Genomic DNA, 27,542 nt, shown 5'->3' on the forward strand with positions numbered 1-27,542 from the left:
TCAGCTGGTCAAAATATGTCAGCACCTGCATCTAATCTGCAGCGACTGCAAGAAGTTTCCTGTCCGCAGGGGCCGATATTCCCGCAGAACGATTTCACCAACTTGTGGAATCTACACCACGATGAACTGCTGCAGTTCTGAAGCCTAAGGCCTCATGTCCACGGGGAAAATCAGATCCGCTGCAGATTCTACATGTAGAATCTGCAGCGGGTCCCTCCTGCCCCGCGGACATGAGCGCCGAAAATAAGAATTTAAAAGTATTTACCATCCGGCGCGGGCGGAGAAGATCAGCTGTTCCTCACGGCCGGATCTTCATTTTCGGCCGGCGGATGAATTCCTGACACCGGCGGCACGTCGCCGACGTGCCGCGCGCATGCGCCGGGCACATCCGCCGAGCCGAAGCAAGGAAGATGCGGCCGTGAGGAACAGCTGACCTTCCCCGCCCGCGCCGGATGGTAAATACTTTAAATTCCTATTTTAGGTCTCCCGCGGATCCGGACGGCTTCCATAGGCTTCAATAGAAGCCCACGGGAGCCGTCCCCGCGGGAGACCCGCACGAAAATGGAGCATGGTCCGGATTTTTCCATGCTCCATTTTTTTTAAAATCCCTTTTATTGACGATCCGCGGGTATTTATCTACCCGCGGGTGGTCAATGCATCCCTATGGGATGCGGATCCGCATGCGGGAGATCCGCTGCGGATCTTAAATCATATTTTGCCCGTGGACATGAGCCCTAAAGGAGGTCCAGTGCGCTACTAGGCGGGGTCTCTAATAAAGTGGCCTCTCCGTGTACATGAGATGCTTTACTATAAGCCCAGGCTGCCAGCTGCTTAGACGGTGGTGCAGCTTCTTGGCTGATTAATGGCAATCCGTAGCTCGGCTCATTGGCGTTTATTGATGCGCATTTGTGTTGATGATCATTGTAGTGATGGAAATCAGCAGCATGGATGGAGCCACAATCCGTAAGGCTCGACAGCTCTGATGTAATTATCAAAGGGTTCAGATGAACCACAAAAGACTCTTATGTTTCTGGCACACCTGAGCCGAGATACATTGTGCTGCCTTAAATCTGACATTTCAGAAATGTCACACACAGCAGACGGTAAATGTATCCGATTCCAGGGATCTGATAATACGCCGACTGTAAGGAAGACGCTAACAAAGTCTTGGAGTCTCAGCCGCCTCTGCTCCTGCGCTGACATTAATGCCAGCCAGATCCTTTTTAATAATCGGGGTTTGTGTAATGGTTTTCTGAGCCTAATAACTGTATTTATGCTGCTAATCCCCTCCTCCTTTTACTGATGACAGAATGGGAAACTGAAGCTTAGGAAAATGAGGGCAATTACAGAGTTTAGGAAATGATTAAGCGCTCTCTGTTCTGCCTCCTTGATCTCTGAAGTTTAAACATCATCGGTGTTTGCGTGTTCGCAACATGTGACGTAGAAGACGTGTGCCGGGTGGCAAGGGGCAGGTTTTTAAGGATATCGGGAGTTTTATAAGCAGTGGAAACTCGGCTTGATATCGCACTCGCCAACGTGTGTTTACACTGCGATGCAATGCATTTTTATGTCAAAAGCGCCTTCCATCTATTCAGTAAAGTAGCGATCCTGCGGCGCGGCTTTCAGCCAAGTTGGAGGATCGGCAGGTATTTCTCATTGTTTTCAATGGGAAATCTCACATGCACATCGCACGCCGCGTGATGTGTTTTACTGTCCCATTGAGAACAATAGCCGATGCATTCCGAGGGACGTGAAAAGATAGGACATGCAGCCGTTTTTGTTCCTGATTCACTCATGTGTATGACTGCATTAAAAAATGGGGTTCATATTAGTGTGTCTCGCAACGCATACATTTATTGCGAGTTTTACAGCCATGTGACGGTGGGCTAATAGTATATAGGTGCAAAACCCGCCTCAAAAACCGAGCTGAGCTGTGGATGTATGCCATGACTATGCGCTTGTATGTCCATTTGTTTTCATTGTTAACAGAACCATCACCAACCCATAAACTGATTGAAAAACAGGCGCCACGCTGAAACAAACAGAAACTAAGAGCGGAATTTACTAACGCCGGTTGCACATGAGCCAGTCGGATTCCGCTTTGGGAGCTCGCAGCAGAATCTGGCTCTGACTCCGTACTGCAACCCTGCGTACCTGCCATTTCTGTAATGCGGATGACAGTGGCAGCTCGCCGTCAGACATGCACACTACCGATATTTAAAAAAGAAACTTTCACACGCTGTTGCTAGGCGATGACGCTGGTACCCGCAGCCTATCTACAATGCCAGTTGCGGATGGGCTGTGGGTCGGACGGCTTCCTTTGACTTCAACAGAATTCTGGCATAAAACCCTTTTAAATGTCCCCTAAGTGTTCAGTTTTTTCCCTTACGGATGTAAGCGGAATTCTTTTAATCTGCATCTATTCTCCATTGACAACAATGTAAGAAAATAGCGCGAGGCTACTCTCCGGGTGTGATGATCTAGACAGGAATCTCGCATCGGGATTGCTAAGCTTGTTCCCCTTTTCTGTTTGTCTCGTCCTCCAGAATTGGGATATTTTCAGCGATGTGGTGGCAGCAGGATGGGGTTGTCCCCCAACGCATTCTGCATACGTGACTGATTAGATGCGACGCTTCCTGAGCGTTGGGTAGGCAGACGTGGGCTAGTGGACTGTCCGGCTCGCTCTTGCCACACCTGCATTTCCATTTGTTACAATTTATGTCATTAATGGTTTTAATAATAATAGTCTTTATTTGTATAGCGCCAACATATTCCGCAGCGCTTACATAGACAGGGGGAATACAGAGAGACAAAAGTACAAAAATTACAGAACCACGGTTACATAGTAATCAGTTGATGGAAACAATAGGGGTGAGGGTCCTGCTCCAAAGAGCTTACATACTACACATGCTCTGCCTACATCTGCAGCACCCTGTATAATGCTAGTGATGCAGTTGTGTCCTCCTTCATTGGCAGTAGGTGTAATTGGATTACTGATTGATTTGATGATTTGTTGCTTATCTGTCTGTTATGTAGATGGCGTCACTCCTCGCCCGCTGCAGCTTTTGTGCATAGAGTTGCTATGGAAATCAGTGGCGTTGTCCGTGTGTTGTGTTACGGAGATCGCAGGCCGGTTGGCGGATGTAACATGTACACCTATAATAAAGATGACTGATGTAGAAACCTTTATATACCGCTCGATTGTAAAGTAAGGATTTATGGTGCACAAATGTGTCGTTTTATGTAGAGACTAGAGATGAGCGAGTATCGTCCTTACCGAGTACCTGCCCGCTCGCCTGCAAAGATTTGAGTGCCGGCGGGGAGAATGGGAGGGAGATCTCTCTCTTTCCCCCTCCCCTCTCCCTCCTGCTCACTCCCGCAACACAGCGCTCACCCACGCCGGCACCTGAATCTTTGTGGGCGAGCAGGCAGGTACTCGGTAAGGATGATACTTGCTCGAGTGTCTGTCCTTACTGAGTACGCTCGCTCATCTCTAGTAGAGACCAAAGACTATATAGAGCATCAGTGTGCATGTTCCACCGACGCTCAAACGTCACCTTACCACGACCGCACGATGAGGGAGAATGGAAGACACCTTGTTCCAGTGATGGATGGACCCCCAAGGGATCATAGACTTGTCACCTCTCCTGTCCTGATAGCTTGTTGCAATGTATCAGTTCAGGTAAAATGTATCCATTCAGATTGTTAGGTTAACAGTTCATTGCCGTAACTAGATACAGTTTTTATAGACCCTTGACTGTGAAAGCTATTTTCTAGATGTAAATTTTGCATTCACAGACAGCAAGCAGAGGTTTTGAAAACGTTAACGATTTAAAGCACAAACTATATGAGAAATTTGCAGAACGTTCCATTATACATTGATTAAACGGGTGTTCTGGGGCTAAGATCCTCAGGATAGGAAATAGTTATCAGATCTGCCACTCAAAAAGCCAATCGATCAGCTATTACAAGTGGCGGCGATACTCAGGTGAGCACCTCAGCCGCTTCACTGTGCACCAAGTACAGCTCCATACATTGTATTATTACGGTGCCTTTATAGCAGCTCAATCCCATCTACTTGAATGGGACTGAGCTGCTCTCGGGCCACGTGACTGATGAACGTGACGTCAGTGACCTGAGAAGAGGTCATAGCATTCAACCACTGTTCAAGCAACTGACTGGTGGGGCTCTTGAGTAACGGACCCCCACCAGTTGGATAATGATGACTGGTCATATTACTATTACCAACTCTTGGCATCATGGCGTCTAGGATGTGAGCGCTGATGCCAGGAGAACAGGTGGTGAGGCTGCGGCCTTTGATTGGGAGGCAGGGGTCACCTGACTTCTGCGGACAACAGAGAGCAGAGGAATCTTGGTCCTGCAGCGCTGGATCATTGGTGCTGAAGACGGGTAAGTACTCTTTGTTTTAATCCTTTTGGCTTTGATTTAAAATGGTTAATTGTAACTGGAAAATCCCTTTGTTTTATGTGCAGATGTAGCAGCGCCAAGCAGTATGGCTGGCACACTGTGCTAATAATATAGGCACTCTATATGATGCTACGCTATGTGTGCAGTGCGGCAGTGGATATACACAATGAATGACCGACCACGGTATGTGAATATCTTAGATGCTGCACGCTCGCCATCTTCACCGCATTCTAATTGATATAAGGTACCTTTACACAAGACAGCTATAGAGTGCATAAGTGCCGGACAGATTTCCCAGTGACTCTTGCTGTTGGGCTGCCACACAGAAGCGGTAGTCATTCAGTAAATAGAGGTGCCGCTCGCCCCCAATTGCTGCAACCAGGCCATCCTTCAAAGATTGAACAACTCCTGTTTACACGGGCCGATCGTCTATTGGTATCTAGATGAGCTGAAACCCAGGTAACTGATAAATGAGTGATTTCTGGGTCAGTGTCCTGACAATGGCTGCGTGTACATGGGACGACTATCACCAAAAATCATTGTTTTCAGCAATAATTTGTGTGATAATCACCCCATGCAAGGCCGGCCTCACACAACCGGATTTGAATTGCGTATTCCACAATCTGTGTCCGCACAGATGATCTGCAGTAGAACGCAGACATTGAAATGCTTGCATTCCATGTGGATGGCCTCCTTTGATGTCAATAGAGGCGTGCGACCCGCAGCCCATATACAATTAACCTTGAGTTTGGGCTGTGACTTACTATGTCATCGCTAATGAAGCAAAAAAAAAAAAAAGCCAGTACTGCACATGGCCGCCTGCGTGCCTCCATGGTCATACGCCTAGTGTGGCGCAGAGTGTTCAATCTCTATGTGGTTCAGGTAGCCGGCTCAAGGTCAACTCATCCTTCCATCCTTCCGAGGTCGGTAAAATGAGTACCCAGCTTGGTGGGGGTAATAAATAAAAATTGCCTGAAAGCACTGCGGAATAATTTGGCGCTATACAAATAACAAGATTTTTTTAAATGATCTTTATACGGAATGCAGTTGAGTGCCGTATGCCGTAGGGTCACCGACCGGGGTCACAGACGGAATCCGCTGCGGGCCTAAATGTATCTTTAGTGTTTCTACATGTGTGAATACAACTGGGGGACCGCTTTGATGGGAAACTCCAGTCAAAAAGAAAAAAGAAACGTTTTGTTCTGAGTTACTACTGTGTTTCCCCGAAAATAAGACCCTGTCTTATATTAATTTTTGCCCTAAAAGAGATACTAGATCTTATTTTCGGGAGATGTCCACGTCCTTACTGCTGTTCTCTACAGCTCCGACAGACTTCCCTCAGTCCTCGGCCACTCATGATAGGTAATTGGTTCTTCGACCGCTGCTCAGCCAATCAATGCATTGCTGGATGAACCAATGCAATGGCTGTGATTGGTGTATCCAGCGCTGCATTGATTGGCTAGGTAACAGCCATCGCTTCCTGGAGATGGGACTTATGAATCCCTTAACCAGGAAGTGATGTACGAGTAGCTGAGGACTGCCGAACTTCTAGAGAGCAGCGAGAGGGACCTAGACTGAGCCTGTTAGGTAATGTATTTTTTTTAATGTAGTGTAACTAAGGCTTATATTTCAAGCCTCCCTGGAAATTAGACTAGGTCTTATTTTCAGGGCAGGTCTTATTTTTGGGGAAACAGGGTAGCTGTTTCTAAAGCTGCTATTACACACATGCCGTTAACATTCTTGTGATGGTACTAATTACCTGGCTGCACCTGTGTTTGCAGGTTCAGTCCCACAATTGTCAGGAAAATGTGAGCGCTCATGTAATAGCGCCTAAACATTCCTGTACACGCAGCTTTTTTTGCCGCACGGCTACGTGGTCTTACGACAAATTGCAACACTTTAGTGATTCGTTATCCGGACGGGTGGCAAGTAGAGGCTTGTACGTGTACACGATATATACGCTCTATATAAATGCTCCTGATGAGTTACCTCTCGCTATCTTGTGCAGAAGGGCCTATTAAATAGGCAGAGCGGCTTATATAACCCGACTAACTGCCTTTCCACTCATTGTCCATTTCTTGTGACCATCCCAGTCCCGATGCTTCCTGTACGCTGTAAGGAGGGCTGCAAACTCAGCTACGAGGCGATGGCTGATGTGAAATGTGCCGCGTCCTGACGGCTGATTAATGCTTCCTTCAATCACAAAGCTCAGTTCTCCTTGAAAGGGAATCTTGAGGTTGGAGAAATGGGGGTTTTTGCTGTTTGATGTGGAGGGTTGTCTGCTCCCCGAGCGCTCCGGGATTGGCTGTGATCTTCCTTCAAACAAGGGTGGATAAGATCTAAATCCTGTCCCCTTAGACTGGGAATTAATAGCAGCAGAGCCGGAGTCTGTATGTACGTACGGTCCATTTACACTGAGCCGTCGGTCGTGGTGAACCAGTGCCAGCTGCCATGCTAGGTTGGTATGCGAGGTTGGCTGGCGTGTGCCAGGGCTGCAGGCACTGGCCCTGTGGTGATAGACGTCTATTTTCGTGTTTCCTGAGACACATCAATTTCTATCATTGCAGATGGACAACAATAAGACAATCCATTTTTATGTCCTTCTACTCACAGGAGGAGAATAATATAACCGGAGCCGGAACGGGTAGCATTCAGTGGAAGCATTTTACAGGTGTGCAGTTGGACGATGGTGCCACTCAGGGGGTTGCAAAATAGCCTGGCACACATGCCGCTGCCCTCTTATATGCCAAGAGGGGTCTGTGGACACACAGTGACTGTGATATGGGGCTTTAATATGTCCTCTCTCTTGTTATAACCCTGACAAGATCTTTAACGGAAAATCAGCTAGCAGTTGCCTGATTAGGCACTGGCACCCACTGGTTTTTAAAAGTAGGCGGGGCATAGCGGTAAGAGGGCGTTGCATCTGTTTTACTATAATTTATGCCAGAAGCTGCCGTACTGGACATTATAGTTGAAACCCACTCCAACTTGTAGCTGGCGAATGCCACCAGATGTGACAAGTGCATCAAGAGGGTTGCGCCTCTTAGTACATTTGTCTCATTCAGCCCAGCGCGAAGTTTATTCGGACCGCCATGTGCTATGTTGGAAAAGTAAATATACCGCAGTGTTTTTGTTTTTTTTTTTACTTCTGGATTGCATTTTTTCTCACCTTTTTTTGCATCTTTTGAGTCCAGAAACTGGCGTCAGTTATGCCACGTCGGCATGCATTTCTCTGGAGTCGCATGGAGATGCAAAGTGCAACTGATGCATGAAGAGGCGTTGCGTTTCTTGGAACCGCGCTGAATCAGAACTCCCTATGACGTTCAATGTATTAATCCCTTTGTCTCCGGTCCCTATCTAATCGCTGCCATGGTCCCGTCTCTGGGAGTCCTTGCTGTAATCTCCTGCAGATAATATCCATCCTGGTTTCTATTTGTAAATCCCATCCGCCCTGGCATGATGGATAACGGCGGGGGCAGCTTGGCATAAACCACACGGCGACGTCTCTGAGGACTGCAGATCAAACAGATGCAAGGAAATTATTTTATTACACGTTAAATAAGTGATTACTTTCAATGAGCTCGGGCTCTTAATTAGCACATTATTCATCGTCTGGATTCTCCCACAATGACTGCAAATCCTCTAAAGTCCGGCTGCAACCGAACCGCCATGTTATAGCTACATGGTACGATTTGTCCGTACGCCCTCTTCTAGGATCTCTAACATCTTCTATCTAAGAACGAGCGGCCGTGTATCCGGGACAGCGGTACAACCTCCCTGTGCATTATTATAGATCCCAGGATTTTGGCGACGGCTCCGTGACCCTCTGACGCAGCTGCGGTTCATTAATTTGTTTACACCCTTGAAGGAAATAGAACAGCTGATTTGCATAACTTAAATAAACATTTCTTTTGTCGGGCTTTCAATCTCTGCCATTCACGGGGGTGAGGGATAACGCCCTGCCGCGCTCACCGCGTTACACTCTAATTACTCCCTGATTAATGAACTTGGCCGATCCGTCATCGCCGACTGTAGAGGATCTGCCTGACGTTGGTGATACAACTCTGCATCAGTTATGTGGGGTCCGAATCCACAATGTGACACTAATGTTATCTCCTGGCGATTCATGGTCCTCCGTGTGAGGCTTGCATTTCTTGCAGAGGTTTTCATTCCTATATCATCCATATGCTTTTGTAAGAAATCTTGTGGTTTGCGCCATCCGATGCATATATATGATGATTTCTTACTGCCCATAGAAGTCGGTGAAGACTGACAAACTGGGTTGTGTATTGATGGCGCAAGAAGCTTCCTCCGTCCTAAACTACTTACAGAAGCAACTTGTGTGTTTTCATATTGTATCTGTATACAATGAATGGCCCGTTTATTAGACCCCATCTGGTATCACATTGGACTCCTTTGACCGTTAGAACAGCAATTTGTCGTGACGTAGATTTCACTAGCTAACGAAATCCTTCTGCAGGAATATCGGCCCCTGCGGACAGGAAGCTTCCTGTAGTCACCGCAGATTACATGGAGGTGCTGACGTGTTCTGACCAGCTGACAGGAGGGGGTCAGCGATTCATGCTACTTGCGCCAAATTCTGACCTCCCATCAGCACGGGGCAACAGAAATATGCATCCATCTGACTAGCCAATGTTGTTCCGCTGGTCCGTAATACAAATTTTGCGGTCTTTTGTCCCCCGGAGCTTCACCTTCCCTCTTGCCACGTCTGCCCTTCCATGGGACATGGCGGTACGGTACAGGCCTATAGATTGGTGTAGGCGCAGTACTACAGATAGGTGCAATATGGAGCCATAAAATGGCCACATGCATGAGACCTATACTTGTCGGTAAAACAAGCCGCTGCTAGTCGTGTCGGAGTGGCGTGTAATACCTCTATGTGCGGTTACTATGTGCCGGGTCTTATTGTCTGGCTGTGCTAAGTGATCAATAACCTTCATGAATGATGACGGCTCTTCACATCTGATCCGACCCCGTTCCACCTGCCAGTTTCTGCTTCCATAAATGATTCTTTTTCTGCATTTTGCCGTGTGCGTGGTTACCATGACAACTCGGCTGCTGAATAGGAAACGTCCGCGTTACTGCGAGGAGGTATCGTGCAGATATTGTTCTTCGCTTTTACTACGTTGTTTGTTTTTCTCTCGTTCTTCAGGGCTTATTAGAAGAGGGAGGCTCAGACACCGTCGGGCTCAGGCTAGCCGGTGATGCAAGGATTAAATGTCAGGCCCGTGTACAAGCATCCGCTGGCCTACAGGAAGGCTGGGTGCAAAGTAAGATATAGGGTAAATAGGAATAGATACACTCTAGTCCCAGCCCTCTCACGATTGACGCTTCCTCTATGGTAATTCTCCCCGTGACCGCAGAGCGCAGCATAAAATGACGTGACAAGTTTTCTGTGGATCAGTTTCAGTGTGAATCCACATTGGTTGGGAAAATCCAGCGATCTGAGCGATTCCATTGAGGCCGGGTCATCGTTGCTAGACTTGCCTAGCTGGGCCTCGCTGCCAACTGCGTGGGGTTTTCTTATACAGCGGTGTGGAATTTATACTGAGAATGGCGTGATCGTGAAAAAACAGACAGCGAAAGGGGATCCTGTGGACAAAAGCAACTCCTCACCGAAAGAGGTCAGAACGGGAGCGGCTTTAAAAAAAGGCCTGGTCATCGGTGCTAGACTATTACACTGCCAAACGTGTGCGAGTCAGTGTACGTCGTAGCTGTATATTGGGGCTCAGTCTCTGTGGCGCCGGGTTCATTAGTACCGTGTAGTGCCGCTTTGTTCATTGTACAGATGTGATGGCTCTCTGTGAAGAGAACATACAGATCTCAGCAAACTGACAAAACAACAACCAGAAGAGCAGTTTTGTGTTGAACATAATGTGCAGCAGATTGTTCCCAATCTCCCTTATGTTCCCATAGTACAGACTGGTTGTGCTCACAGGCAGGGAGGGTGAAGCGTCTTCAGAGGCTGAAGTCTTCCAGTGTCTTGGATAGCTTGTCGCCACACTCAGAGATAGTACCTCTGCTACCATGCACATTGATACTGAACAGATAGCTCCCTAGTACCACAGGGGGCGTTATAGTACGCAATAAGGTTGTGTTCGCATCTGCTTTTTGCCTCCCTTTGGAGGTACATATAGGGAGTATTTCTGATGTCAGCCACTGTGGAGGCAAACAGCGGCGCACGTCGCCCATTGACTTTCATGGAAGAAAAAAGCTTTACCGCACATTATGCTTAGCAATGAGATCCGTCGCAAGTATAATAGTAAACGCCCGAACTCACCCAAGAAGTCGGACAAGCAATGGAACAGACTGTACTAACCTCTGCGGGCAGGGATAGTGTATGAGTGAACTGCCAGAGGAGAGGTCCTTAAGTGCACATGAAGAATGTGTGAACCGTCTGTTAAAGGGGCCGCGCCGAGTATTTGTAGCATCATTTATTCAATTCCACTTTGTAGGTAAAAAGCGAGCGATGAGGTTTAATAAACGCATCAGAACCTGGGTAAATTTGCGCAAAAAAACTGACATATATTACATGCCTTGTAGCAAAATTATGTTTTGCACCTAACTAGACAATGTCTACAGAAGGCGACGTGGCTTAGAGAAAAGGGACGCAGCTTAAAATTCACCCTCGTGCGCCAAAGTTCTGGTATAGTCAGCAATCCAAGAGGTGGCATAAGGAAGAGAGAAATGTGTATTTACACTTCCATTCTGGCCATCAGTTATAACTTTGGAGCAGAGAAATGGAATTAAAAAGGGAATAAATGTTTCTGGTTTTCCCCATTGATTTCAGCGATGATGATTTACCATTCAGTCGTTGCCAATTCTGTGCCACCCTATGGATCAACTCTCGCCATTTTCTCGCCGTTGAAATCAATGGGGAAAAAAAGCTGAAACTTTTATTTTCGTTTTATTTCTGTTTCTCTGTTTCAAACGTGGAACAGAGAGACAAAGACTGACTGATAGATGCAGCGGACGTGTGACTGCGCCCATTACTATTTAGTGAGGTGCATCAAATGCATCCTACAGCATGAGCCGCTATGATAAATTTGGCGCAGATTCTTGTTTTTCCGGTCTAAGTTTAAAGGGATTTCGCAGAGAGAAACAATCGGGTCTCTTTACTTAGACTGGCATTTCATACAGCGGTCGATGCAGAGATTGTAATAACACCTTTCAGGAAAAATCTGTGCTCTGAAATAAACCTCGTGTGTATTCCTAGACAGGAGACAACATGAGTCCCGCTGTAAAATGAAGAGACAAGTTATTCGCCTCACTTGCCCCTCCAGTCTACCGGCTAGCGTGATCATGTGCTGGATGGCACATGACCGCTGCAGCCAATCCCTGACCTCAGATACTGAAGCCAGTGATTGGCTACCATCATCACATGCTGTGATCGTGTTATGCAGAATAGCAGTAGGAGGGTCGCTCAGCGGTGGGGGGCAAGAGAGGTGAATAACTGGGCAGTTTTTTGTTTTAGTGCATAAAATGCGGAATTACTTCTGAAGGGGGCAGAAAAGGCGTCATTGTTATTCTGTGCCCTCTCCTAATGCAGATGGCAAAATAAAAGCTGTTATCTGACTGATCGCCATGTGCGACCCGCTGGGGCAGCCGCTTCTCTCTGCATTTGTTCTAGGATGCAGTCACCAATGCCATTTTGATAAGTTGCTCGATGTAACGGCCTTATGCTCCGTATATGATGAGAAGTAGATTTAGCGCTTCCTAATTCTTCTGTATATGTATATTGTTAGAGGTTATCGGAACGTTTCCTGTGTTCCGCATGCATGCTGATGTATTGTTAACTTGAATTACTGCAAATTGTGCATTCTTCCTTGGCTAAAAATACTCCTCAAAAATGCTGGGAGGAGGATTATTACTCTACTAGAAAATATGTAGCATGACCTCCGAGTCTTTGTAAATTTTGCAGGAGGCTGATTGCAACAAAATGTATCAAAGGGGTTTTCCAGGTAAGTACTAGTTGTGTCCTATCCACAGGATACGTCGCCAGTAGTTGACTGGCTGGGGTTCTCCTCTCAAGACCCTAGCCAATCAGCTGATTGGGCGCTGTTGCTCCAACCACTGTGCAGTGGCTGACGCTTGTAACTGTAGACTGGAGTCTCATTGAAATCAGTAGGAGCTGCGCCTGCAGTTACAAGCGCCAGCCACTGCGCAGGGATCGGAACAGCTGCTGCCATTTCAAACCCTGTGTATTTGCAACGCTGACAATCCCTGCTGATCGACAACTGATGACCTGTCCTGTAGATGGAACATCGGTAGTATTTTTGCATGGAAAACCCTTTTAACCTGTTAATACATTTGTCACATCTGGCAGCACCTCCATGCATCAAATAGAAATCTACACAGTTACGAGTTAGCGGAGGTTTCAGCTATAATTTTACACCAGTTTCTGCCATAAATTATAGCAGATCTGATGAGCCACGTGTGGCCGCGCTGCCTGACACTAGACCTGCTCATTTCTTAGAAAAGTGGTGAAGCTCGGGAAAAAAGCTTTAAAAAGTCACAATCTTGGCACATGCGGCAACATTGAAACTCTGGCATACAAAACGTGCCTTATATGCCTCCGTTTTCAGAGATTGCTTACAACGCTGCACAGTATCTCACAAAAAGGTTCTCATGCTTGAGAAAGACCCCATGAGGGTCGAAACGTAGCATGTTCTTGGAGGAATAAATTATTTATTTTTGCATTACGCCCTGGATGCTGCCACGAACCTTTTTGTGAGATACTGTGATATACTTTGGGGGGTCTTCTGAGGCTCTGACCCCCACATTGCTGGCGTGCACCCGTTGGACTTATTAGTCCCCTTTTCGGTTTGGTTTGAAGAACCCTGAGATGTGCTGCGAGTTAAACCCGTGTGGATTGTTACAACGCTGCACAAACATTAAAGAAGTCCTCTTCCCCTCACTGCACTCCCATTCCAGCATCGTCCACAAAATGCAAAACTCGTGAAAAGTAGTTTTTTTTGTTTTTCTTTTCTTTTCAAGCCCTTTATGCCACATGTTCACATGATGGCCGCATGGTACTAAGCGCAATAGTTGTAAATTTCTATCCTGTATTAAAAGTGTAGCCGCAGTGGAAGTTGCAGCGATACTAGGCAACCAATCACAGTAGTCCTGCCCCAGCGAGTGCTGTGATTGGTCAATCAGTTTTGACTGATCAATCACAGCATAGCAGCCTGGGTTCACGCTGTTTACAGTGTGATCTCCGTCTCCAACAATTGCAGTGTGTTATGGGCAGTTTGAGAGGATTGTGCAAAAAGAAAAAATCATAGCGGTGGATGTAATAAAGGTAGTGTAAGCATCCTGTAAGGTTAGCGTAGGTAGTGTGATCAGTCAATGTAGCTGATTTATTTTTTTTATTTTTAACACATTCTAGGGATGATTTTTCAGGGAAGAGCTTATATTTAAAGCCCTTCCCTGAAAAATCGCCGGAGGGCTTGCCGGCAGCCCATTGCTTTCAATGGGGCTGCAGAAGTGCCGGTCCCATTGAAAGCAATGGGAGAAAATCGTGATCCTCTATCACAGCTGTGGCAGGGGATTCTTTACTCCCCGTGGAGAATATTTACACGGCAGCGGCGGAGAGGTGTGTGTGTGTGTATGTATATAATATATATATATATATATTTTTTTTTACACAAACCACAGAAGATTTTCAGATAAGGGCTTACTTATATTTAAAGCCCTTCCCTGAAAATCACTGCAGGGGTTGCCGGCATTCTATTGCTTTCAATGGGGCCGCCGGCAGCAGCTAAGGCCCCATTGAAAGCAAAACCATGCTCCCACGTACGTGCACAGGGGCCTCAGCTGCTGCCGGTGACCCCATTGAAGGCAATACTGCACGTACCTGCATTCACACGTGTTTGTGCACGTACGTGGGTGCACTGTTTTGTGTGCACCTATGTATGCACACGCTTGTGTGAATGCATCCTTAGTCTTCTGTTAATATCCAGTATTTATTCCATGTATTGGATCCATTTTTCTTCTGCACCTGCACATAAGGAGTCTAGAAGAAAAACCTTGGAGGGATCAACAAAAATACTGGAACTGCCACGCTGGACCCTAACAGCACTAGATGGACCCCATCGTCTGTAATGGGGTCTGTCCAGCTTACAGAGTTGCTACCAGCATTTTCCCTCACAAAATAGGCAGCATGCTGTGCTATTTCATCCATGTTTTTATGCTGGATCAGCACCAGAGGCTCCTAAGGGCTTATGCCCAAAAACGTGTTTTCACTGTGTATCACGCATGCGATTCACAGTGACTGCAGTCAATAAACTTCCATTGATTCATGCATACCGGTGCGTGGACACTACATAGCAATGCAGAAGAGAAATAAATCGCAGTGTGCTCTATTTCTCTGTAAGAGGAAACATAAGGGGGTTGCCATCCAATAGGTAGCGCTGCAGAGGTAGTGTTTTCATCTCCTTCTATGTGCGGATTTTAACCCCTTGAGTGGCAGGTTTCCTACCACCCTGTCGTGCCCACCAGGGCAGGTTTTTTAAAATGGTCTAATCATTGAATTTCAACTAGTTTTGCAGTTGCGTCTCAAGAGCCATAACTTTTTCATTTTTCCATTGACATGGCCATATGAGAGCTTGTTTTTTGCGGGACAAGTTGTGATTTTTTAAACAGGGGGGAGGGAAAAAAGAAATGGGGAAAAAAGAAAAAAGGGGCCATGTCATTAAGGGGTTAAATAATGTATTAACTTCCTTCTCTGGGTCATTACGACGCACATGGATACCACATGTGTGATTGTATTTTTGATTTTTTTTACAAAGTAAAGGGAGACAAGTGTTTTTTTTATTTTTTTAATAATTTTTTTACTTTTTTTTTTTAAAATTTTTTAAAATTTTTTTATTTTTTTTTGTCCCTTTAGGGGACTTCCACAGGGACCCATCAGGACCCCTGATCACATTCCGGGGGTCCGATGGTGACAGCCCTTTACATGCTGCAGTGACAGCCCTTTACATGCTGCAGTCACATAGACTGCAGCATGTAAAGGGTTAACACAGCAGAGATCGGAGGTTTTCTCTGATCTCTGCTGTAAGAGCTAGTACCTAGCTGTCCTCTGACAGCTAACAACCAGCTCTCCCTGCCACAGAGACCATCGGCTTGCTTCTGACAAGCCGATGGTCTCTATGGCAACCTGTAAACAAAGCAGGACATTGCCGACATGTCGGCAATATCTTCTGCTGGTTTTTCAAAGCCCTTGCTTTGTTCTCTGTGGGTCTGTGCAGGCAGAGCACACTGTCACAGCTTGTGGCATTGTGCTCTGCAGCTCCCATAGTGATACATAGCCCGGAAATCTTCCGGGCTATGTTGCTATGAGCAGTGGAGCTCGTCACCGAACTTTTCCGGGCGTGCCACTCAAGGGGTTAAAGGAGAGATAATAGACATCATAAAACTGTCACATTCCTTAACTCAGTGGACTGATTAATTATTTATCTTTTTGCTCAGTTTGTTTGGGTTTTTATTTTAAGTTGCGTGTGAAACAGTCTCAAATTTCTGTGTGTGAACATTTATTTAGATCAAGAGCGGTGTCCTCTGCATGTGGCCTTATACCCACGGCCGGGTCGGATTCCGACTGCGAATCTCACAGCGGAATCCGACCTGGTTCCCTAGCAGTGACCCCCAGAGACCCATACTCACCTGTGCGGATCTGCCGTGAGCGTCTCAGCTGGCGCACATGCGCAGTGCAGGGCATGACGCGCCAGTGATGACACGGATCTGTTGCGATTTTTAAAATTGACATTTTGGAATCGCTGCGGATCAGGAGGGGGCAGAAGTCCTTACGGAACCTCGGATGCAGGTGTGAACATGCCATTATTCAGTTTTTGAAGCCTGTTGTTATACTATCTCAAAGTCCTCTTGGCAACACAGCCAGATCTCTGCTTGCTGATCAAGGCCTTCTGCACACAGGATCCCGCAGTGGAATCTGTCTGTGACCCCGGCCGGCGACCTCAAAATCTGCAAGATCTGTTTGGTGCGTGACCTCGCATCGACTCGGGAAGTAGCAATCCTTCAATTGTTTTCAATGGGGAGACCTTGCATCACACTCGCATGTAATCATCATGTCTATCACACATGCAACTAGCAGATGGTGCGATGCTGCTGACGGCCCCATTGATAACAATAAGCAATGTGAGAGCACACCCAAAGGTAGGACATGCTGCGATGCAGTGTGGGAAAATAATTGCTCATGTGTATGACCCCTATTCAAAAGAATGGGGTTCATATTCCTGCGAGATTTGTGTGTCTCGCCTGTGTGAAGCCGGCCTAAGTGTTGCAATAGCGAAGTTGTTAATGACAATGATCAGGTTGAAAATACTACCAAGAGGTTCTCTGTTAAAGCGCCCCACCGGTCCTGGCCAAAGAAAGACGGTCACACCACATCTCTGCCCGCCTGATGGACACTATATATTCCTACGCAAGGCCCTTTTACACAGTAAGATGAATTGGAACGGGCTTGTAACTAGCGGTGATGTAGCAATCGTATATCATTTACTTGGCATGCCTTTACACTGAACAGTAATGGGGTAGTGTTTCGTAGTTGAGTAGATCGTTCATTGGATCATAACTGCGCCTTTACTCCACCTTCTGCCACTGCCTGCTAATCGTCCACTGCCTGTTTATACCAAACGGTGCAACGGCAGGTGCACAATGATTTTCCGCATGAAAGATCCGATCAGCGATCTAACGACTAATCGCTGATAATTTGCTGCACGCGTTTACACCTAACAATTATTGTACAAGCCTCTTAGTCTAACGATTATTCGCATGATAACCACTACATGCTGCTCGTTCGTCATCCGGTTGTTGGCTGCGTTTAGACCGAACTATTACTGTTCACTTTGTCTCTTTTGAACGATTTTTTGAACTATAATGGAACCTTTAGTCTCTTGTTGCATACTAGTGCACAGCATTGTGAATCAGGTAGTCGGAGGAGTGGTGCGGCCATCTTTGTTGAGGATCAGAGGGTCACTTTAGGCCCAGCCACATTGGTTACGTCACCGTTGTGCGTGGTTGATGACATATAACAGTACAATAGAAGTAACGGAGTCTCTTTGATGACTTTATTACTAATGCTGTATGCGACGCTCCTGCTGCTGTGTGCACTATGGGGATAAAGGCTGCAGGAGGGCGCCGTGTGAATTACAGGTCGAGCTTGCATTTCCTTCACTATTAATACTCTCCGGTGTCCAAGTGACTTCTCGTTGGATTTCATGTTTACCGGCTCGGCTCCTAATTCTTTTGACTCTCATAAACTCTGCAAAAATGCCTTTTGCTAATGAAGTGCGAGCGTCACACAGCGCCGCAGTATTTATCACGTGGAGCGATCGCACTGACATCATCTGGGGTTCTGCGGGGTGACAGTGATTTAAGACGCTCGCCTGCTGTATTATTGCTTGTTTCTCCTGATCTCTTTTTCCCACTGTTATTGATGGGATGAGCTGAACTCCAGGCGCTCGTCGCTGTCAGACAATCCCAGACACTCCCAGTTAATGTGCAGCTTTCCCGGAAGCCGTTACCCACCCTAATGAAGACATTCACAGACTGTTTTCCTGGCTGCGACTGCACATTCTGACTGCGCCGCTCCTCTCACACAATGCAGCTGTCACCTCCGGGGGTGACCCCTCGTACAGATAGGACCTTCTCACTGGGAAGGATGCAGTGCTGCCAAGCAGCAGGACCCATAGATTTTCCAATGTGAATCCCGGTATCTAACGGGGACTGAATGAGCCATAGTGTCCATCTCCGGGCAGCGTAGTCATAGTTGTGATTGATTTTCCATTATCTGGTATATTGTGGTGAAAAAAAGAGTCAGAAATAAAAAATGAAATCTGCACTGAATGTCCCTTTTATCAGAGCCCACGGTCTTCTCTTGTTTGGAGACCCCCCATATGGAAATTACCCCATAGAATCACGTGACACGTTTCCGTGGATCAGTTTGTGTGCATCCACATCAGGTGGGAAACTCCGGTGATCAGAACGATTTCCAACGAAGCCCGGTCATCGGTGCTAGACTAGCCGGGGCCGGGTCCCCCCCACCTTTACAGCGGAGAGCATTTCCATTGGAATAGGGGTCCGATCTCTGACCTGGATTTTTCATCTCTTGCACGGGGCCATACTGCGTGCGGCATAATGTTATACCTTCCTATAGAATTCAAGACTGGTGCTTTGAAGGAGTAGGATGGGACTACAGAAATCGCCAGTTATCGGTCTCGGTAACCAGGACTGGAACTATACTAGAAAAGCATTGGGCAAACAATGGCTGGGCACGCTCTTGGCTCTACAGATTTCCCCATATTTCAGGCGAGGCCGCACGTTGTCTGGTTGGCGCACCGCCTCCCCCCTGCTAGTACCGGCACAGGTTTTATGCTCCCGCTAATAAAAAATGCAAACCTTAAACAAGATTGATCGATGTAAACCAACAGCTTAAACCGCGGCTTCCTCTGAAGTCATTTCTATCCTGATAAATCTATTAGATTGAAATCAATAAACTCCGCCCAACAACTAAGATGTGCCGCCATAAATCCCGCTTACAACTTGTTTACTGCAGGCGCCCGCATCCATACCGCGACTGTAATAACATGCCGACTTGTGTCAGTAGTGCGGTAAGACTTTGTGGGCGACCAAATCTATTCGCCGTGGATCTCATCCCAAATCTGCGGCAATTCTGCAGAAAAATCTACAATTGTGACATGAAGATTTCTTCGCAAATTCATGGCTAAAGACTGAAAGGGTGAAATCAGTGTGCAGATCTGCCCCAAACTGACTAGTCTGCTACACGTGGATGAGGTTTTGTAAATTGCCATGGATTTGTGGTGCGAAATAGGAATAACTGGGCAAAGTAGAGCATCCTCTGTAATCTATCTGGGGCAACGCTGCTCACTGGACGCTCCTCTGCTACTTACTGTACACCAGGGAAATGGTGCAGGTGAACAGTGACAATTCATTCCTCAATGCTATTCACCATGTATTATACAGGCGTAATACACAATGCCAATATGTTCTTGTGAGCCCGGCCTCATACCCTTCAGTGCAGCATTCAGTCCACCAGCGAATCAGGCTCCAGCAAAGTCTCTCCGATACCTACAGAGCTGACATCACTGGCGCCGCTTATCCTTTCAAGGGTCTAAAGAACCAAAAGGAAAAATCTTTCCTGTCCAAACTTCATTTCCATCGATGGCGCAGGTCTGACGCTCGTGTCCGTATCATAGTGGAGCCAAGACAGCGATACTGGATTTGTTTTCAAGCCAGCTCCATTGACTTATAATGCGGTCTGTCAGGCTTCTAGTAATTTTGACAAGAATAACTCTGCAGTCATGAAAATCCTAGAACCCCCAGCAGAAGCCATAAACGCCAATGTGAAGAGAGCCCTGCCCGCTGATGTCTGTGGGCAGTGAGCACATGAGCGGACGGCGCTGAAATGTTTCCGCTAGTAATTATTTGTTCCTGCAGTTGGAGACTTTTTGTACTTTTACACTGTAATAAACCGCTACAAGTTCTATTAAGCCTCCAGTAAAACCCGGTGACCTTTGTGGGATTTGATACAAGTCCTAGTTTTAGCTCAGGTTCTGCTAGAATTGTCTGTAATATCGGGTATTGTGACCTTGTGGCCGCGGCGCGCGAATATCTGATGGCATTTCCTGTGATACAGAAAATGTCCAGGAAGGAGAATGAAGAACTCGTCACTTGACTGATCGCTCATGTAATAGATATACCGCCTGATATCAGCTGCATGCTACAGTATATTGTACACCGCACATCTGCTCATAGATGTGTGCCAGGTAGAGGTTGTTACCTGTGAGTGCAGCGCTGGAGTTTGTCAGTAACCTCCCTCCCCTAGAAGTTGTTGGAATCAGATAAAACGTTCTCATATTGTAACATTGATATAAGTAAGTGGTTACAGTTTCAGAGCAAAAGGATCTTTTTTTTTGCGGAAAACTGACACCTTGTAGGGAGGCTCTAGTACCCTGTTATACCATCCCTTGCTTGGATACAAGATGTGATACGAAGGGAGGGCATAGAGGCTGTAGTACCCTGTTGTACCATCCCTAGCTTGAATACAAGATGTGATACGGGAGGGCATGGAGGCTCTAGTACCCTGTTGTACCATCTCTAGCTTGGATACAAGATGTGATACGGGAGGGCATGGAGGCTCTAGTACCCTGTTGTACCATCCTTAGCTTGAATACAAGATGTGATACGGGAGGGCATGGAGGCTCTAGTACCCTGTTGTACGGCCTCTAGCTTGGATACAAGATGTGATACAGGCGGGCATGGAGGCTCTAGTACCCTGTTGTACGGCCTCTAGCTTGGATACAAGATGTGATACGGGAGGGCATGGAGGCTCTAGTAACCTGTTGTACCATCTCTAGCTTGGATACAAGATGTGATATGGGCAGGCATGGAGGCTCTAGTACCCTGTTGTACCATCCCTAGCTTGGATACAAGATGTGATACGAAGGGAAGGCATAGAGGCTCTAGTACCCTGTTGTATCGCCTCTAGCTTAGATGCAATCTGTGATACGGACGGACATGGAGGTCCTAGTACCCGTTGTACCACCTCTAGCTTGGATATAAGATGTGATACTGGGGGGCATGGAGGCTCTAGTACCCTGCTATACCGCCTCTAGCTTGGATACAACATGTGATACTGGCAGGCATGGAGGCTCTAGTACCCTGTTGTACCACCTCTAGCTTGGATAAGACATGTGATATGGGCAGGCATGGAGGCATACAGGTTCTTTATGGTATCCTGCAGCATATCGCTCCACATTTGCTGTAACTGAGCCTTTAGATCATGTAAACTCGGAGGCTGTGGAAGTTGGCAATCCAGATGGTCCCATACATATTCTAATAGTGATAAATCTGGTGACCGGGCAGCCACAGAGGTGTGACAATGTTTTGGGGGCTCCTGTGACCCCCTTGTGTGTACAGCTGAGCATTATCCTGCTGGAAGCCACCATGAGAGGAACACATGTGGCTGCAGGATGTCCTGAACATATCACTCAGCTGTCATTGTCCCTCGTACCACCACTAGGGGGGACTGACTGTCGTATGTGATGGTCCCCCAGACCACCACACCAGCAGGGGGCAGTGTGCTGCTCCACAACAAAGTCAGGATTGAGACGCTCACCCCGATGTCTCCAGACACGAACACGGCCGTCATCAACGCCCAAACTAAACATGGATTCACTGCTGAAGACAACCCGGTTCCCCTCCATAGCGTCCAGTTGCATCGTTCATGACATCACTGCAAGCGGAGGCGGCGGTAGGTGCCAGAGGCCGTACATGTAATGGGGGCCGTGAGACCAAATGTCCTTCAGCCAAGTGCCTGGAAATAGTTCCGATAGACACAGGGGTGTACCGATGGCACCACCTGTCTCTGGATAGCGGACAATGAAACAGTTGGAGCTGCTGGTGCTTGTCGGACGATCAGAAGATCCTCTCAATTGGTGGTCTGTCCTGAGCCCGGTCACCTTGTGTGCCCCCATCCACTGATCCCAACACCTCCTAACAGTCTGGTTAGACACTCCTCTCTACTGGTGGTCTGTAAGGGGGCGTCCTGAGCCCGGTCACCTTGTGTGTCCTTACACTTCCACTGGTCCCAACACCCTAGCAGTCCGGTAAGAACCACCGGTGGGGGACAATTCATGGATACGACCATCCAGCTTCTCACATCCCAATAATGCGCCCCTCTCAGACTCTGGTAATAGGGTGAAATCTCTTCTCTGCTCCGTAGAGGCGTCTAGCGGCCAACAAGCTCTACTAATGGGAATTTGTTTTGTACACTTTATTGGGGCGTTCAGCAAGTCCTATTCAGATAAATGGGAGAGTTGTAGATGTTTTGTTGAGGATCCCCCGTAACGTGTATTTTATCTGTGACGGTCCGGTTCCTAAGGGAATGGTTTATAATCCGGCACCTGCCGGTTCACGCCAATACTGGACTGAAGGTTTAGGCTGCCTGCACACGGCTGGGTCGGATCTCACAGCGGGATCTGACCCCAGGATACCTTTGTCTTTTCTCTGCTGCGGCTCCACTGTAGCCTTTACTGTAGGTTATATGTATAAATAAAGTGTAAACCTATGATGAACGGCTCCCGAGTGTCACGAGGTGTTCGGCTCGATTCTCCCATTTCTTGCATTTGTTAATTATTGTAATCCTGATGTTCTGCTGCGGCCAGATGTAGGAACCATAGATCATAGTGATTGCCACACATTGGTGCACGCCGCATGAAGTTTGGGTTCTGGGTCCCAACAGAATGAAGCGGGGGTGCAGATACTTTAGGGAAGGTTTCCTTTCTTCGCTCTCTCTCAGTTCCTGAGGCCGCTCGCTGCCGCTTCTCTCCGCTCATTTGTTTTGTCTTGTGAGCACATTAGGCTTTATGGCCTCAGGTCTTCTGTCTATTAATGCGTAGAACCCGGATTACGGCTGTAACCCAAAGAAGCATTTTTAATCTTCTGACTGCGACTCTTGAATGAAAGATTTGTAAAGTGGCATCTTGTTAGTAATTGATGGTTACAGCGTAGCGTCTGCACCGTGATGTCATGTAACATCTATAACCCTCGTCCTGAAGGTTTTAGTGCCCCCCTTTTTATTTCCTGGCATGCCAAAATTATCTTTGCTGCTCCTTTTTCCATCACATATTGGATTATTTTTTAATACAATTTTTTTTTAATTGAAATTCATTCATTTTTTTTCTAATTCGTGATAATGTGTACAAAAAGTATAAAAATACATTTATAGTTGTTTATTTTTAAAATTATGTTTACGTTAACATAAAGTCCAGGAAGGCTTTGATGAATAATCTGTATAATCCCAGATCACCCGACCTGCTCCTGCTGGATTGTAGGAGCGTTAATCCTGCGCTCTATATTTACAGGGTTAAAGCCCGGGGCCACGCTCTGTGTATTTGCAGTACTTGGTCTTTAATGGGTTAACTACAGTAAATGTGTATGCAATTTTGGTCCAAGAAAAAAGCCCTGCTTTCTATACAGGCGTACGTGTATTTCTGGTGCGTGTTGCATCCGTATTAACTGCGCTTTGCCTGTGCGCAAGAAAAAACTCACGAAGGCCCCGCAGCTGTCACCTTATACTTCACACGGTCTGCTGGTAAAAAACGCGGTGACATAAGCAAGTCACTGACACACATGTAACATCCATCCGTAATCGCTGTATCCGTATTCGCTGCGCTTTTGTTTTTGCGCGCTCCCATAGACCTTCAGGCGCCGTCTTATGACTTGAATTCGGACCAAAATATTTATTTTTTCATGCGTAAAATTTGCTTGTAAAATCCACTTGTCTGAATACAATTTCATTCAACGGGTCTGTATTCAGGCCATATACAGTCAGGAGAAACGGACAGCGTACAACAGCATTGATCTGCATTAGTGTGTTCAGACAGGCGTTTTTTACGCACGTTCTTTTTTTGTCTATATTTATGAACCAAAGTCCTCTATTGAAGTCAATGGGATTGTATGAAAACATGGCAATAATGCAGTTATGTGGGCATTCAAGAAAGAAGGAAAAAGTAACACAAATTGGGTCTTCTTGCGTTTTGTATAAAACGCAGTAAAAAAGCGTGCATACAACACGCACATACACATGGCAGGGATAATGCTGTGTTTTTTGCGGACCAAAAGGGTATACACCTCTGTGAATGAGCCCTAAAAGTGAAGTGGTGACTCTCTGGGTGCGTTCACACCCCGCTGAGGTTTGGGCAGATCTGCAGCACATTTCACCCCTCCAATTTCAATTAGAAAGGATGAGATCTGCTGCAGATTTACAGCAAACATCCGCAACTGAATCTGCGACGTGTGAGCGCACCCTTTAAAAGACAGAGGGTTCTTGAGGAACGGACGCAGTGAGCATTGCGCTCACATGGGGGATAATCCGCAGTGAAAGAATGCGACCCAGATTTAATTGAAAATCCATGTTCGAAATCCGTGTGGTTCTCCGCACGTGGATTAACCTGTCGTTGGGGCTAATCCTCAAGCAGAGTTTCTGCTGTTAATTGGATTCAACAATCAATGCCCAGGATGGACATACCGTTTTTTTTTCTTCTTTTCTTCCATGACGTAGATGATAATTCTGCGCCATATAAACCACAGTGACGATACCAATGGGATTCTGTGGGATGGTAGGGGTAGGAAACAGCATGAGGGAATCCGCCTTACAGTCCGTGGTGGACATGTATACGTTATGTATCCAGATGTGGATTTAGCCTAGGATGTGGAATGTGAAATCCATCACACCGTCCCATTCAGATGAGTATATGATGCCGAACCTGCCATCTGAACAGGACCGAAAACTGCGGAATTCACGTTAAAGTTGGAAAAAAATTGGGCCTCGCTCTGCAGTACAGAAATATTTTGGAAGGTTTATAATGACGTCTCCAGGAGGGCACGGAAGCTTAAGGATAGTTGTGTACTTTGCCAGTCTAAACACTTTAACCCCTTAAGTACCACACTTGTTTGAGTCAAGCCCTTTTTTTCCCCTTTGTCACATTTCAGCAGCTATAACTCTTATTTCTCCGTGGATTTAGCCCTATAACGGCTCGTTGTCTGCAGGAGCTGTAATCGTCATTAGCACCCGTTTGGACTACATACAATGTATTGATGAGCTTCGATTGATTCCATTCCACCATATTTTTGCATTTCTTTATTTTTGTTTGTTTGCTGTTTACTGTAAAAACGTCAAAGAAACTTTATTCTGTGTTTTAGTATGAATACAGCGATACTAAATAAATTTAGATTATTTTACACTTGTTTGCTCGATTTAAAAAGCTTTAATAGGAAGAAAGACATTTTTATATTGCTGCGTTCTGAGATCCATCATTTTGTAATAGGGAAGCCGTCCGTGTTCTCGCTTTTTGTAGGATGCATTGAAGTTGTTTTTGTTACTATTTTGGGGACTGTATAGTTTTTTTTCAAAATTTTTATAAAACTTCTTTTCTTGGGGGTGTGGGAATCGATGCCAACAAAACTGCATATGCAGAGTCTTATGGCTGACTTGCGTGTAGTTGTTGAATGCTCAGTGAAGCATTGGCCCTCTGTGATGGCATTGTGGGAGCCAAGGGACTGCCTGAGGGAGCCCCCTGCTGGCATACCCCTACATTCACCATGACTGCTGATTCTAAGGGATTAAAATAGTCGAAGACCGATGTTATTGGTCTCCAATCAGTGCCCGATATTTTAGGATATATTCACATGGGCCGATACCGCACTCTGAAACGTGATTTCTGCCTGCGATTGTGATACGTTTTACAAGCAAAATGCATTGCGGTCCATGTGATTTGTCACATAGGTGAAATTTGCATGTTATTTCAATAGTAAAGAAAAAAAATGCATCGCGCTCCCATGAAAATCACATCTAGATACAAGTGCGATGGAACCTATAGGAAATAATGTGAAAGTTTTCTGTGGAATGGCAGTAAAATAGGACATGCAGCAATTCTTTTTAAATTGCACATGTAAATAAACTTATAAATCCTGGGTTCTGTTACCGCGTGGGGCTCGTGCGTCTCGCAGAGAACATAACTTGCAGGATAAAATTCCCGTGTAAATACACCCTCAGTGGCGGAATCTGCGTCTGAGACAACGTCAGAATTTCACACCCGAGCCGCGAACGTCTGCTGCTGATTTACCCCTTTCTGCGCATGCGGATGTGAAATTCACATGCTGTAAAAAGGAAGTGATGTGTGACTTCAAGAAGCGGACTCCGTGGAGAGCTTGCGTTGGGTTATCCCCACTGAATGGTCCAATCACATCTGTATCTGTGGCAGATTCCAGTGCAAATCCAACAGAAATCCACTCTTCTTTTTTTTATTAGTTTTATTGAACACATTCGTTAAACAGGAGCAGCGTACAATAATGTAGCATTAGAGAAGCTCACAAAACATTTAGTCTTTCCAATTTTTAACTGCCAATAGTGTAATATCAAGAATAAGATATTTCTGTAATTGCAAGTCATTAGGCTGAATGCACACGGCCGGGTTGGATTCTGAATGCGGGATCTGACCCTGTGCCCGGCATACCTCTCTGGATCTGTATTGCCAATGGCGCACATGTGCAATACAGATTATGCTGCGATGACACGGATTCCGCAACCTTTCCACAATGATGATTGTAGACAGGCCGCGGATCGGACGGCTTCCATTGACTTCAATGAAAGCCGTCCGTGCGGAATCCGCACTGAAATAGCATGCTGCAATTTTTCCTCCGTGAGCGGAAAATTGCAATCAATTTCCGCTTGAGGACTTGGAAAAGCAATTTTCCATAGCATGTTTATGGGCAGTATTTGTGCAGAATTTTGAGGCGGATACCCGTTTTAGATTCCGCAATGTAAATACGCCCGTGAGCATTTGGCCTTGAAGTCAGTAAACTAGTAGATTTACAAAATCAAATTTAAGGTCGCTGGTATGCAAGAGTCGGGGGGGGGGGGGGAGGGGGGGGGGGGAGAGAAATTCTCCATAAAAGATAAAATATATACAGGTAGTTGGTGTGTAGTGTGGAATGCGCATCCAGACAAGAACACTTACCAGGGCAGCCCCTATGTCGGTATGTGACTTCCAGCTTGACAGGGAGGGGAACTCTACCGCCGTCTGTTTCATGGCTATAGCTTTTCAAGACAAGAATAATAATTCTCTGAGAAATATTCGCGTATACCGTGGCCAGTGTTCTTAATCAACACGCCAAATAGCATAATCTTTGGGTCTAAGTTTACACTCAGAGGTGGAGTTAAGAGTGGGGATATAAAATTAATGACGTCAGACCAAAAATGCCATATCAAAGAAATCGGCATTAAGTTGATGGTGTCTGTGACGGGCCGAGGTTGGAGTTTTACCCATTTTATGAAGATTGCTGGATAATACAGAGTTGTATTAGCTTGTTATTAACAGCCGGGGATACCATGTCAGATGGGATCTGCTATATCTGACCGTTCTTTAGTCGTTATTGAAGGGATACAAGACTGCCATTTATCCTGACTAGACAGTGGGTTATAGCTTAGCTGAGAATAAATGAGTATAGAGCCCTGATATTAGGCCCCTAGGATCCAAGTATGCCTATTATGG

The 27,542-nt window shown here is 46.3% G+C and overlaps 1 protein-coding gene across 1 annotated transcript in view; it reads left to right on the forward strand.

The window, feature by feature from the left end:
* ARHGAP39 (Rho GTPase activating protein 39) overlaps positions 1 to 27,542 on the forward strand; it is a 164,420-nt gene that overhangs the window by 21,820 nt on the left and 115,058 nt on the right. The gene's annotated exons all lie outside the window — the stretch shown is intronic.

This window comes from Eleutherodactylus coqui, chromosome 9, assembly GCF_035609145.1.
Source record: "Eleutherodactylus coqui strain aEleCoq1 chromosome 9, aEleCoq1.hap1, whole genome shotgun sequence".
NCBI classification, from domain to species: domain Eukaryota; kingdom Metazoa; phylum Chordata; class Amphibia; order Anura; family Eleutherodactylidae; genus Eleutherodactylus; species Eleutherodactylus coqui.